The 15,584-nt window shown below is 37.3% G+C and overlaps 1 protein-coding gene across 1 annotated transcript in view; it reads right to left on the reverse strand.

Annotated features, from left to right (window-relative positions):
* UNC13C (unc-13 homolog C) overlaps window positions 1–15,584 on the reverse strand; it is a 606,187-nt gene that overhangs the window by 42,865 nt on the left and 547,738 nt on the right. The gene's annotated exons all lie outside the window — the stretch shown is intronic.

The raw sequence follows: 15,584 nt of genomic DNA on the forward strand, positions 1-15,584 counted from the left end.
GCATGCACAGCTCCTGGGTACTTGCATAAATGCAAATTCTCAGACTCTATCCACCCCAGACCTAATGAATGAACATCTCTGAGTGGGGTCCACAAGTAATTACGACGTACACTAAAGTTTGAGAACCACAAGCTTGTGGTTACGGAAACCCTAAATGAGGTGACACATTTCTTGCCTCACCCCAGTTTCATTGAGATAATTGACATGTAATACTGTATAAATTTAAGGTATATAGCGTGACAGCTTGACTTATATATAATGTGAAATGATACAATAGGTTCAGCTAATATCCATCATCTCATATAGATACAATACAAAGAAAAGAAGATTAAAGAAAAAGTTCCTCCTTGTGATGAAAACTCTTAGGATCTACTCTCTTAACACCTTTCCTCTATATCTTACAGCAGTGTTAGCTACTGTCAAAATGTTGTGCATTACATTGCCAGCATTTATCTTATAACTGGAAGTTTGTGCCTTTGACCACCTACCTCAGTTTCCCCACACCAGTCTCTGGTAAGCACAAGTCTGATCTCTTTTTTTAAGTATTTTGTTTTAAATTCCACATAAAAGTACATCATACAGTATTTGTCTTTCTCTGACATATTTTTCATAGCATAAGTGCTTTCAAGGGCTATCCATATTGTTGCAAATGGTAGTATTTCCTCATTTTTATGGCTGCATAATATTCCATTGTATTCACAAGTTCTTTATCCATTCATCCACGGATAGACATCTCGGCTGTTTCCATGCTTCGCCTGTTGTATATAATGCTGCTATGAAAATGGGAGTGTGTATATCTTTTCAACTTTGTGTTTTTGTTTTCTTTGCATGTATTCCCAGAAGGGGTATTGCTGGATCATATGGTATTTCTATTTTTAACTTTTTGAGGATCCTCCATACTATTTTCCACAGTGGCTGTACCAACTTACATTCCCATCAAGAGCACACTAAGCTTCTCTTTCTTCCACATCTATGCCAGAATTTGTTGCCTTTTGTGTTTTTGATGATGGCCATTCTAAAAGGCCTGAGGTAATATTCATTGTGGTTTGAATTTGTGTTTCCCTAATGATGTTGAGTATTTTTTCATGTTGGCCTTACCATCTTTGGAAAAATCTTTATTCAAGTCCTTTGCCCAGTTGTTTTTGTTTTTTTGTTTTGCTATTCAATTGTATGAGTTTTTTATATATCTTGAAAATTAACTTACCAGATATGTGGCTTGCAGATACTTTTTTTTCCCCATTCTAGTTGTCTTTTCATTTTGTTGATGGTTTCTTTTGCTGTCCAGGAGTTTTTTAGTTTGATGTAGTCCCACTTATTTTTTATTTTGTTTCTTGTGGTTTAGGTATCATATTTCTCTTCAAGGCCCATGTCAAGAAGTTTTATTCCTATGCTTTCTTTTAGGCATTTCATGGTTTCAGGTTTTACATTTTAGTCTCTAATACATTTTGAGTTAATTTTGGGTTGTGTAAGAAAGGGCTCCACTTTCATTTTTTTACATGTGAATATCTAATTATCCTAGCATCATTTATTAAAGAGACCATCTTTTCTCCAATGTGTATTTTTTGGTTTTCTTGTCAAATATAAGCTGACTGTACATGCTCAGATTCATTTCTGGGCTCTTGATTCTGTTCATTGGTCTGTATATCTGTTTTTATGCCAGTGCCATACTGTTTTGCTTACTGTGGGTTTATAGCATAAGCTTGAAATCATGGAGGGTGATGCTTTCTTTTTTGTTTTTGCTCAGGATGTCTTTGGCTATTAAGAGTCTTTTGTGGTTCCATATAAATTTTAGGAGTGTTTTTTCTACTTCTGTAAAAAATGCTACTGAAGTCTTGATAGAGACTGCATTGATCTTAGGATGGAGTTTGGTAGTATTGGCATTTTAACAATATTAATTCTTCCATTCCATGAACATGACATACTCTTCCATTGATGTTTGTCTTCTTCAGTTTCTCTCATCAGTGTCTTCCAGGTTTCAGAGTGAAGATCTTTCATGAGGGAACATATCTCTTACATACATATAAGTGGTTAACATCCTTAGATCCTTCAGATGGTGCTCATGGCCATTATCCTGTTTAACAACAGGTCAAGCTAATAGCACTGACAGTCATAATTCACATTTCTCCTTGTTGGCCCAATTCACAAGACTGATGATTTACCCAGAGGACTCACAATGAGTTATAAACAACATATTCTGAAATGCTCAGACTCCATTAGAGACCTTTTGAGGTGCTAGTAGCAAAAGTGTTTTAATGGTATTGATATTTACCCTGCTCTGATATTCAGCCTGTATTTCCAGGCCATTCCTTTCTTTTGAATGGTCGCTTACTCCATGACTTTGCTCATTTCCCCTTGCTGTGTGCCCTAAGAGCTTGCACCTACTCCCAAGGATTCAATAATTACCTCCTGAATGTAGTTTCCGAACCGACTGCTCTCTTCACTGTATCTTCCAACTTGCCAGTGGATATAGTCACCTTATGTCCTATTGTTAATTCTTACAGAAATAAATACCATGGAATTTATCATATGACTCAAAACCGCTCTCCATCTACACTTCCACATTTTGGTCAGTGGTAGGTGGCACAGACCTACATCACTTAAGTTTACGACTCTTTGTCCTTTGCTTGCTTTATCTTGTGATGAGCTCTAGATTCTTCCTTCACAATATTTCTCATATTCATCCTTCATCTATTTCTGCTGTTGCTATATTTAGATTATAAGCATTTAAAGTACAAAATTGTTTTTCTAAAGATTTCCTTTCTTTCCTTCCTTCATTTCTTCCTTTTCCCTTTCCCTTCTATGCAAAAGCAAAACCATAGCATGAGTGTTCCAAATTAACCTGTTTGACCTCTCCTCCTTTCGTACCTCCCACTGACTACAGGTCAATCTCCACACACCTGGGCCTAACATTCACACCTCTCCAAGTTCTGATCACAACCAATTTCTTTCAACTCTCCTTCATTCATTCCTTCCTACATATTCTTTACTCTAGTGGTTCTTTTTTTAATGTTTATTTTTGAAAGACAGCACAAGCAGTGGAGGGACAGAGGGAGAGGGAGATAGAGAATCTGAAGCAGCTTCTGTGCTATCAGCACAAAGCCCAACATGGGGCTCAAATTCATGAGCTGTGAGATCATGACCTGAGCTAAAGTCAGATGTTTAAACAACTGAGCCACCCAGGCACCCCATACCCTGGTGGCTCTTAAAGTCAGCTGGAGGGCTGGTTAAAACAGATTTTTGGAACCTACCCCTTAACTCAGTAGGTCTTTGGGGGGTAAGGCCCAAGATTTTGCATTACTAATGAGTTCTCAACTATTAATGGATAAACTGCTTATTGCTTATATTCATTTATTGAAAACCTAACTTCCAATATGACTCTATTTGGAGATGGGGCCTCTGAGGAAGTAATCAAGGTCAAATGAGGTCATAAGAGTTGGGTCCTGACCTAATAGGATATGTCCCTATGAAACAGCCAGCAGAGATTTCCCTTTCTACTATGTGAGGACATCATGAGATGGCAGCCACCTGTGAGCTAGGAAGAGGGTTTTCACCAGAAACTGAATCAATCAGTACCTCCAGCCTCCAGACTGTAAGAAAATAAATTTCTGTTATTTATGCCACCCAGTCTATGGTACTCTGTTTTAGTGGTCTGAGCTTACCGACATACCAGGAGACCCTGATGCTGATGCTCCAGGGACTACACTTTGAGAAGCACTTCTCCAGCCTCCTGATGGGTCTCTTGTCAAGTTAGCCTCTACGCCATGCTGACTGGCTTTCCTCTTCCTCCCTTACTCAAACCTCACACATCCTTCAAAGCCTACCATGGGCCACACTTGTTATCTGAAGACTCTCAGCTCTCCTGCCCATAGTTGTTTTCTCCCTCCCCTTTGGATCCACCTGATATTTAGCACAGACTACCTTGTATGATTATTTTTCACTTTACATAGTTGTTATAGCTTCAATGTAAGCTCCTTGGAACAGATAATTTTTCTCATGTCTTACACCCAGCATAGTGCTTTGCAATAGCAAGAGTGAGACATGTTGTTATTTGACAACCATGGTGTGTATGGAGAAGAAGTTCATAAAAACTGCAGGTGTGATTCCTTCAGGTGTCAGTGTCATAGGTTTCTCCATCACTCTGAGAGCCTCTTGGCATTATGAAGTTAGTTTACAGGCAAATGTGCTTGTTGGTTTCCTTGCTTAGCTGTATTTGAAGAGAGTTCTTCATGTTTGTAGAAGAAAGGGGTACTTTTTTGATAGTGCATCTAGTAATAATGATGGTGCAATAAGAATTGGCAATGAGAGATTGCTGTGCACTGTCTCACATGTATTACTACTTGTGATCCTCCCAGCCACACAATGGACTTAGGAATACTACGCTAGCTGCTTTACAGACGGGAAAACTGAAGCTTAGAGAGGGTAAGTGATTGATCCCAAGGTCACAGAGCCAGGCAGAGGTAGTGGAGATGTTTAAGCTGTGACTGTATGGTTACCTGTTCCCGTCTTAACCAAAATATCAGTTCCTTGTCCCTTCTCCTAAATGAGAGCACGTTATGCCAGAGGTTTATACAAGGTTGACTTCCAACCTTTAGAGATTTAGAGTCACTATTTCCATGCCACGTGACATAGTTCATATTTCTTTTTCTAAGATAAATCAAGCACTTAATAACAAGGCTTAATGTCTACCGCCAAGGGGTAACTGAAGGAGAAAACATCCCGTCTTTTTTTCAGAAATTAGTTATAAAGGGCATATGGAGGTTGTGAGGCAATAGTCTGTGGTTTTTCAATTAATGCCACTGACCTCATTGGTCACAAAACCTGCTCTCAGTGAATAAAAAACAGACCTTATGGCTCAGTAGGTACAGAGATACTGTATTGCATTTTGCTTTCTTGACTCAGTGATTTGTAGAATGTTTTTCTGACATCTCAGTTTGTCAGCATTTCCATTGAATTTTCAAATAACTGATTCTAACCTCTGTTTCACTTTCCAATCAGATCTAAGACCAAAATAACAGCAGTAACAAAAGCATGAAAAAATACCATAGTTACCCACAGTAAGAAAGTATTATATGATTTTGGAAATACCTGTTATATCATTGACTTAGCATTTGCTTAATTTTAATGCTTTACATAATTACTCTGATATTTTTCATTAAATAAGATTTAAAATTATTCAATTACAGATACACATTATATCTCCTATATCTATTATATATATATATTTATGTACAAATATAAAGTGCGTGTGTGTTTGTGTGTGTGTGTGTGTGTGTGTGTATAGTTCCCATTCCAGACAATTCTCCTACCTCCAGAGCAATTTTGAGATCTTTTGAATCCTTCAGAGGAACTTTAATTGAGCTGTTTATTCTAGCCCACAGATTTAAATCTAAAGCCCTGAAGGACTTCAAAATGAACTGCTTTGGGTTAATTATACTTTGGAATTCAATTAAACTAATTTACTTTGCATAACAAAGTATGCTCTTCATATTTCTTTTTTTGAAAGTTTTTATTTCAATTCTAGTTAGTTAACATACAGTCTAATATTAATTTCAGGTGTACAATATAGTGATTCAGCACTTCATACAACACCCAGTGCTCATCACAACAAGTGTGCTCCTTAATCCCCATCACCTATTTTACCCATCCCCCCATTCACCTCCCCTCTGGTAACTAACTGTAAGTTTGTTCTCTAAGGTTAAGAGTCTGTTTCTTGGTTTGCCTCCCTGGGTTTTACCTTTGCTTGTTTTGTTCCTTAAATTTCATTTATAAGTGATATCATATGACATTTGTCTTACTCTGACTGACTTATTTCCCTTAGCTTAATACTCTCTAGCTCTATCCATGTTGTTGCAAATGGAAAGATTTAATTCTTTTTTATGGCAATGGACACTTGGGCTTTTTCCATAATTTGGCTATCATAGATAATGCTGCTATAAATTTTGGGGTGCATATATCCTTTCAAATTAATATTTTTATATTATTTGGGTAAATACCTAGTACTGCAATTGCTGGATAGTAGGGTAGTTCTGTTTTCCACTTTTGAGGAACCATGCTGTTTTCCAGAGTGGCTGCACCAGATAGCATTCTCACCAACAGTGCAAGGGCAAGGGGGTTCCCCTTTCTCAGTATCCTCGCCAATACCTGTTGTTTCTTGTGTTATTGATTTTAGCCATTCTGACAAGTGTGCGGTGGTGTCTCATTGTAGTTTTGATTTGCATTTCCCTGATGATAAATGATGTTGAGCATCTTTTCACGTGTCTGTTAGTCATCTGTAAGTCTCCTTTGGAGAAATGTCCGTTCATGTCTTCTGCCCATTTTTTAATTGGATTATTTGAGTGGTGAGTGTTACATGTTCTTTATATGATTCAAAAAGAAATACTGGGATATTTTGGGATGATTTCAAAGGGCAGAACATTGTAAGTAGGTAGAAAAAAATCTACCATAATTTCACCACACAGAAGTCAACGCGGCTTTATTTTGAAATCTTCTAAAAGAAATTTATTATCCTAAATCTTTATTCCTTTAACAAGAGTTATTTCACTAGCCCATGCCTTTTGTACTGCTAAACTGCAGCGTCAATCTGCCCACATCTCTCCATCACTGTTGCCAGCCCAGCTGCCAAAGTATCAGCCTGAGCCCTTCTTATCTACCTTCAATCTTTTTTCTGAGATGTCAGAAAAACATTCTACTTTTTCACACTGCACCCTTGTTCAAATTACTTCCATGGCATCTACTGCTCTTGGGTGAAATGACTGTCTCAAAAGAACACCCAGAGGCAGTATGGAATATCAGAACAATAATTTGAAGATCTTTGACTTCTCAATGTTCTGAGACTCAAGTGAGAAAAAGGTATTTGAAGATGCCTGTAACCTGCAGTAAACGCCAGGTGTGAGTGCTTTTACTTAGATCTTTGAATGCAATGCCAAATGCCAAGTGTTTTGTTTCTAATAGCAAAACAAAAGTAATTAATTTTAGAAAAATATACATTACTTCCAGATTTATTTTAAATAATATCAGCCAGTGAGAGGCAAGTAACAGAGAACACTTAATATTAGAAAACAAGGTTCTAATACCACTGATATTCTTCATGGCCTTGGAATGAGATCTGGTTCTCACCCGACTAAGAAATCAAAAGATGGACCTCTTACACAGAGCAACATAATTGTTGATTTTACATGAGTAGTGTTAGGAAAAAATCTTTCAAATATTTATGTTAAAAAAATGAAAAAATAATAAAAGTATATCTATTCTGACCTATAAATACGTATACTTAGAATACTGCACTAAGAATAATAACTTCCCCCTTGTGTGACATACAACAAATATCTGCTTCATCTGTGCTGTGAGGACTAATCTTGCAAATGATTTTACCAATGACTCCCAGTTGTCTCAGTTTGGCTTCAGGTTTCCAGAGAAGTTGAGATGCTGAGCAAGATAAGTTGCATTATGAGAAATGGAGATCTGGGATTTTGATGCTCTGGCCAGAATATAATGGAAATATTCCTGTGAATGAAAAGCTAAAACATTTTTTTTTCATTCTGGACAGCTCAGTCATCAAAATGTGATGTTTTACCTCACTCTAGAGAGAATTATTCTGATGCTTGACTTGCTTATTTTAATGTATTAATTTTTGACAACCCAAATGAGAGTCAGTATGAAAGAAAAACCTAGCAAAGTCATGAAGATTTGCCTTTGTATCAGCCAGGGTATCAATAGCAAACAGAAACTCAAATTGCAGTAATTTTGGATGGTTTAATAAAGTGACTGCCTGTGAAGGTTTAGATGGGGATTTAGGGAAAAACAGAAGGGGTAGTGGATCTGTTAACACCCACAGTCTGTAAAATATGAGGGGCAGAAGTAGCTACTGGGATCCAGAAGGAGAGAGTTTTCTAGGGAAGAAAGGTACTTTGAAAGGACAGTAAACTGAATGGACCAAGCCCAGAGGGAGCCTGGAGAAGGAATAACTGACCTAGTCTCTCCTCGCATGGAGCTTCAGAGGAGCCCTCTACTGGCTGACCCAATAAGGAAATAAGGAGTAAGAGAGTCCATAGCTGTAACCCATACAGCCCAGCCTCCTGGGAAGAAAAGGGTCTATTAGGAGCGGCAAATGGAAGACATTTAGCCCAGTCTTTCACTGTAGTTTATCTAGCATCTAGCACAAAGGCTGACACATGGTAAATCCTCCTAAAAATGCGTCAAATGAAAGCATAGATGAATCACCCAGGGGCCTAAACTGAAAACAGTCATGTATTTCATTTTTTTTCCTCATTGCTTTTGAGTTTTATGTTAATAGATTAAATAAAACATGATTTTAAGAGTTTGATAAAAATTTCTAATCCTATTCTTTTAATCTACCTTTATACATCTGTTTGTATTTCTCCATTGGAATTCAGTATATTTTACCTTGTACAAAAACTGAATAGCATCAGCCATCAAATTGTAAGCTTTCTTCCTAAGGGAACACACACACACACACACACACACACACACACTTTGGGTGCTCTGCAGCGTCTAGCACAGGGCTGTGAACATATTTACTTTGAATAAAGGTTTGTCGAAGGATTTGTAATTGTATAAATTCAAATATAATGACTATGGTCATACTGTATAATTTTTAATTTCCTGCATTTAATTTTCTACCATTTATTTGTTCTGAAATTCACTGATCATCTACTTTGCATCTAGCACATAGATTTCAACGATGAGTAAGCAAGGTCTCTGTCCTCCTATGGCTTACATTGGGATAGGAGAGAAATATAAACCAGCAATCATTCTATGATTCAGTGTGCTAAGGAGAGTTACAAAATGGTACTTATGCTGGTGAAGAACAAGGGTGGTGAACAGAAGAGGGAGGGTAGTCCAAAGCAGTAATATCCTACACACAGACACAATAGATTGCAGAGGAATGAAATCAGGCTATATTAGAAAAGGTTTTCTGAAAGCAGTATGCATTTCCTTACATTCAGCTTGACTTTCTATAATGTAATTATTCTCCATTAATATTTAGTTTTTTAAAATGTTTATTTTTGACAGAGAGCCAGCATGTGTCCAGGTGGCGGGGGGTGGTAGGGGGAGAGACAGAATCTGAAACAGGCTCCAGGCTCTAAGCTGTCAGCACAGAGCCTGGGCCGGGGCTCAAACTCTGAACAGTGAGATCATGACCTGAGACAAAGTCAGATGTTTAACTGACTGAGCCACCCAGTTGCCCCATTCCCAATTAATATTTAAAAGGTATCCTGGATACTGAGCATGCCCAGTAACTGCAACCAGAATGAGGGGAAACTGAAAAGTGGAGGAAGAAGTTAGAAGTTTGGGGATATAGTTTGTTGCTGACATGAAAGATTTAGTCATACTAAAATGAAAAGTAAGGAACCTGAAGTAAACTCAGTTATTCAAACTCAAGAGAAGAAAGCATAGGCTGTAGGAAATAAGAATACATTCTGATTTCTTTTCTGATTAAAATAAGTATGAGATAGGGGCACCTGGGGTGGCATAGTTGGTTGAGCATCTAACTTTGGCTCAGGTCCAACTTTTATCTCATGATTCCCGAGTTCGAGCCTCATATCAGGTTCACTGCTGTCAGCACAGAGCCCACTTCAGATCCTCTGCCCCTTCTCTCTCTGCTGCCTACCTCCCACTTGTACTCTGCCTCTCTCTCAAAAATAAACTTGAAAAAATAAGTATGAGATAGTAGCAAGGGCATTGTCTCTACCACTTATCTACATGACTTTTGCAAATTTCTTAATTTATTTGTGACTCCATTTTATTATTTAGTTGAGAGGGAGAGAGAGAGAGAGAGAGAGAGAATGAGTGGGGGTGGGACAGAGAGAGAAAGAGAGAATTCCAAGCAGGCTCTGCACTGCCAGAGCCCAGTTCTGCCAACACGCTGGAGGAGGTGGGGTGGGGGGAGGGGCTTAACTCAGGGCTTGAGTTGAGATCATGTCCAGAGCCAAAACCAAGAGTCAGATTCTTAACCAACTGAGCCACCCAGGTGCCCCATGTGACTCCATTTCTTTTTTTTTTTTTTTTTAATTTTTTTTTCAACGTTTATTTATTTTTGGGGGGACAGAGAGAGACAGAGCATGAACGGGGGAGGGGCAGAGAGAGAGGGAGACACAGAATCGGAAACAGGCTCTGAGCCATCAGCCCAGAGCCCGACGCGGGGCTCGGGCTCTGAGCCATCAGCCCAGAGCCCGACGCGGGGCTCGAACTCCCGGACCGCGAGATCGTGACCTGGCTGAAGTCAGACGCTTAACCGACTGCGCCACCCAGTTGAGAGGTATGGATTCTGTTACTGGCCTCACAGGATTACTGGGAGGAACTGCATAGTTGTAGACAACTTACTTGCTACAAAGTATTGCTCAGCATTACACTAACCTTGTCTGACACCTGCCATTTCTACTTTGGGAAAGGATTCAACAAACTCAGAACCGTATCACATCACCACTCCTATTACAGTTATTTGTGTACAACTTTTTGACTGGACTGAAGAGCCTCATCCAGCTTTAAATGTTATCAGACCAACTGCAACATTTGAAGAGCCAAATATCATAAATTCTCCATTTTCCCCTGCACTGCTAAAACATTCTAATGTCTTGGAAGGCAGTGCTAGCTAGTTAAATTTCACTGTTCCAGGGATAAAACAGTGACATAAATCTTTTGGATGGGATTCTGGATCTCTGGTTACCTCTGAAAGGCTTATCAGCTAAAATGAGAAACCACTTCTGACTCTGCTTTCCAATCAGTATTAAACTGAAGATAACCAACTGGATTTTAATATTACTTCCCCATGTAAGCTGAGAATATTCCTTGGTGTTTTCACCAATTAGTGACATGCAGTAAGTCATTTCTTTATTTTGATGTTAGTTCTTTTGTCATGTAAATATTGTTAATGTACGTTCTCCTACATTTCTGAAAAGAAGAGATCCTTGGGGTGCTTGGGTGGCTCCCTCAGTTGAATGTCCGACTTCGGCTCAGGTCATGATCCCACGGTTTGTGAGTTTGAGCCCCGCATCGGGTCTGTGCTGACAGCTCAGACCCTGGAGCCTGCTTCGGATTCTGTCTCCCCCTCTCTCTGCCCCTCTCCTGCTTGCACCTGTCTCTTTCTCTCTCTCAAAACTAAATAACGACTAAAAAAAATTTAAGAAGAGATCTTTTCTACAGTGAGCAATATCAGAAGGGTTTTTTTCTACTTATGGACATAACTTCTATAGTTTTAGAACCTAATTGGAGATAATTATTGCTTTATACATAATGTGTATAGTAAAGTATATTCACAGATTCCAAATGTGAATCAGTGGTGATCTGATTTCCATTTCAAATTAAAATACGTTATTCTCTCCTTTAGTAGGAAACAGGTCATTAAAATGACCAAAAGTATCTGATTTTTTTAAATAAGCAAGGACTCAAAGATATTGCTCATAAAAAGTTAGTAAGAGGACAGATCATAGAATAAAACATTTTATCTCATAATTTTAATTCACACACTCATTAAATATATACATATATTTAATTACATATATATTTCTTTATGAGTCAGTTGTAACTTAGACATAAATATCCCTTTGTCTGTAAAGCTTTTGAGATTCAGATTACTCAAGCTATTATAAAAGCTCAGATAAGGAAACAATATGACACAGAGTAGCTCAGCAATTAATCATTCTGTACCTCATTCCAAATTGTGTTATCCACTGAAAAAAATTCTACTATGTTAAACTTTTATACATTTTCCACTGTCTGCTACTCCATGAAATATTCAAAAAGCCCTTGATATAATGAAATAGCAGTTAGAAAAGTTTTTTAGTGAATATTATAATCAAGATGAAGAAAATTTTGTACCAGCTTCTAAAAATATAATACATCCCTGAAAAACAACAACAAAAGTATAATTTTTAAAGCTAACTACCCAATCTAAACTATTGGATTAGCTGTAAGGAAGAATAGATGATAATTATTAGAAATGTTAGAATAATTTTTAATATTATTACACAAAACCTACACTATTTCTGTATATTTTAATGGTGTAGACAAATCTAAGATGCGTTCAACTAGAACTATTGATCCAAAATAGGTGGTGATGTGAATTTTGTTGTAAAAACAAAATAAACATTTTTTTTCCTAATAAAAATAAACTCTGGATATTCTTGACATAGTGGGTTTTTTAAGAGCACACATATATACTTTCCTGGACAGTTTGTATATCCAGAATACCCTCCTCTTAGTACCACCTCATGACTCAGTTTACCCACTGGACTTTCTACTTTTCCTGTCTTCTCAAGTCTAAACATTCCTTCCTCTGGGGTGCCAGGGTGGCTCAGTCAGTGAAGCATTCGAATCTTGATTTCAGCTCAAATCATGATCTCACAGGCTTGTGGGATCGTGCCCTTTATCAGATTCTGCGCTGACAGCATGGAGACTACTTGGGATTCTCTATCTGCCCCCTCCCTGCTTTTACTCTTTCTCTCTCAAAACAAATAAACTTAAAAAAAACCTTTCCTTCTTCTGACATGAACTGTGTTACAACACTTACCAGTTTTCAGTCTAATAAGAGCAGGGTGTCCCAATCTCGGCATTACTGCGATTTGGAGACAGAGAAATATGTGCACCATAAGGTACTTAACAACTTTCCATGTCTCCACTCACTAGATACCAGTAACATGACCACCACTCCCAGATGAGCTATCCAAACTCTCAGGATATTGCCAAATGCCCTTAGGGGAACAAAATTACCTTATTTGTTACCTTATTTCCTGCTGAGGAACTGCCTTATTAAAGCAATGGTGTATGTAACATCATGTTCAGTTTTGAATATATGCCTCAATGTAGGAAACTTCATTCAGAGGTGATATTCAGTAAATATTTATAAAGTGAATGCAGAATGAGATGGTGTTTTATTACTGCAGTTCATAGCTAGAATAATAAATATGTTATTCTTATAAAAGGAACTATCAGTTTTACTTGAGGACTTAATACTTCTATATCTGTCTTGGACTGGTTTATTTCCAATATTTGGAACAGAAAGAAAAAATAAGATTTTTCCAAATAGATTGTTCTCACTTGAACTCTATGGTTCCCAAATTCCTAATGGGACTCAATCCCTAGCAGGTTTTTATTTTTTTCCTCTTTTTTACTGCTAGAGAAAGATGATATCTAAATTTATTCCAAAACAAAGAAATCAAGGTGAAAATGGGAGAGAAAGGAACAAAGAAAAAAAAAACAGAAGGAAAAGAAATACATGAGCAAGAAAGATACAGTATGTTTTTCTACACTTATAATCTATTTATGAAAAAAATGAATTAAAATAAATAATTTTAGGGGTACCTGGGTTGCTCATTCGGTTAAATGTCCAGTTCTGGATTTTCGCTCGGGTCGTGATCTCATGGTTTGTGAGTTTGAACCCCACATCTAACTCTGTGCTGACAGGGCAGAGACTACTTGGGATTCTCTCTCTCTCTCTCTCTCTGCCCCTGCTCATGCTCGTTTTCTCTCTCTTTCAAAATAAATAAGAAAAAGAAAAGAAAAGAAACAATTTTGACATTTTTTTTTTTACCTTCCTATTTCTGTAAATAATTTTGAAGCAGAGGCAAAACAAAGTATGCTGTAAGTCAGGTATCAGAGAGAAAAGCTGGCTAACCACCACCAGGTCAAGGAAGAACAAACTGCCAGCCCCTCAGAAGTCCTTAGTCCCTACTCCCCAGAGAGAGCTGCTCTCTTGACTTCACATAAGTCCTTTCCTTGCTATGTGTTGTCATTATACTGTGTATTCCTGAACACTAAAGTTTTTGGAATTTTTATAAATTTAATCATGCAATATATATTCCTTCGTTATCTGGTTGCTTTTATTGAACATTTTGTTTCTCCTTATTCATCCATGTTGTGTGTTAGGGCTGTATAGGTTTTCACTGTATGAATATGCCACAATTTATTTTACTGTTCAACTGTTAATGGACAGGTTTTTTTTTTTTTTCCTGTGAATTTTCTTATATGTGTCTCTTTTGGTGCACATGCATACATATATCTTTCAGATTTGTGCCTAGGAGTTGAATTGCTATGTCATAGGGAAGGCAAATCTTCAACCTTAGTAAATAATACCAAACTCCTGGGGCACCTAGGTGGCTCAGTCGACTAAGCATCCAACTTTGGCTCAGGTCATGATTTTGCTGTTCTTGAGTTCGAGCCCCGCATTGGGCTCTGTGTTAACTGCTCAGAGCCTGGAGCCTGTTTCAGATTCTGTGTCTCCCTCTATGTCCTTCTGCCACTCTCCCACTCACATTCTGTCTCTCTCAAAAATAAATAAACATTAAAAAAATTTTAAAAATACCAAACTCTTTTCCAGTTTATAGTCACACCAAAATTGATATACATGGGTAACTTTGTGTGCTGTGACATCTATGCTGGAAGATGGGCTATGTGCCTACAAAAGCAAAGGTTTCATACACTCAAATTTTCTGGGAACAAAACTGCAACACTATATGATGCATTAAAATTACATTCATATTTGTAAGGTTCAGAAAATCTTGAGGGATGATGGATTCAAGGGAATAATGTTTTGAATATTTCTTTATCTCTTGACAATCCCTCATGGGCTCAACTCTTTTTTCCTTTCTCGAATTATCCCAAGATATAACCTGGGTTAGCATAGTACATTAAAGGGAGTATTTGTAGCATTTAATTGAACACTATCAGAAACCACAGTGTTAAAGACAAGCAAAGGACCTACCTAACACCTACCTTGGTACTACAGGCAAAGCACCCACCTTTGATGTAGTTCAAAAAGTTCAAATACCCATTAAGAAACACATAGAAATCTGGAGCATTTTCATCACAGAGACAAAAAAAAAAGCGTACACTTTCTTAGGATCCCTCATGAATGAAGACAGTGTCCTCATATTCATTTGTATTATTTCTGTGGTACAATTTGTTATGTTCTAGAGTTTGAGCCCGCATTTTGCTTTTTGTGACTCATACTGACATTTTCAATAATCTCTCAGAAATGCCTGATCTTAAACGCATATAATTACTAAAATACAATAAATCACAAAGCAACTTGAAAGAAAGGCTGCTTACTAGTAATATCCTAAAAGCTTAGGAGGTGGAAGTTGGCCACATGAAATAGACCTAAGTTTCCAGTAAAATTCTTACCTCTTGGTCCATTTTAAAGTAAAAGTTAAAATTTCTCTCAGATAGAGTAAAATGAGATTTTCCTTCCTGAAACCCCAGAACACGAGATTTTACATTTAAAGTCAAGATTTGGGGAGTTATCATCATAATTTGGAAGTTACCGAGAGCAGCAAACACTACATATATCTACTGAATTGAAAAGACTATCACAGCCATGGGTATTCAAAACTAAGTTTTACTAAATTGTATAATGTCAGAATCACAGTCAACCACTCCATACAGTTTTAGTATTAAGCACATCCTAGTATTATGAAATATAAAATTATGAATCAAGAAGGCCAAAACATGTTGATAATTTTCTATTAAACATAATCCTCAATTCTTATTGCTGGTTTAATTTATAGTAGTAAAAACTATTAATACTATTTATAATAATTTATAATAATTTTTATGTTGAATTTTAG

The sequence above is a fragment of the Prionailurus viverrinus genome, chromosome B3 (assembly GCF_022837055.1).
Source record: "Prionailurus viverrinus isolate Anna chromosome B3, UM_Priviv_1.0, whole genome shotgun sequence".
NCBI lineage: Eukaryota > Metazoa > Chordata > Mammalia > Carnivora > Felidae > Prionailurus > Prionailurus viverrinus.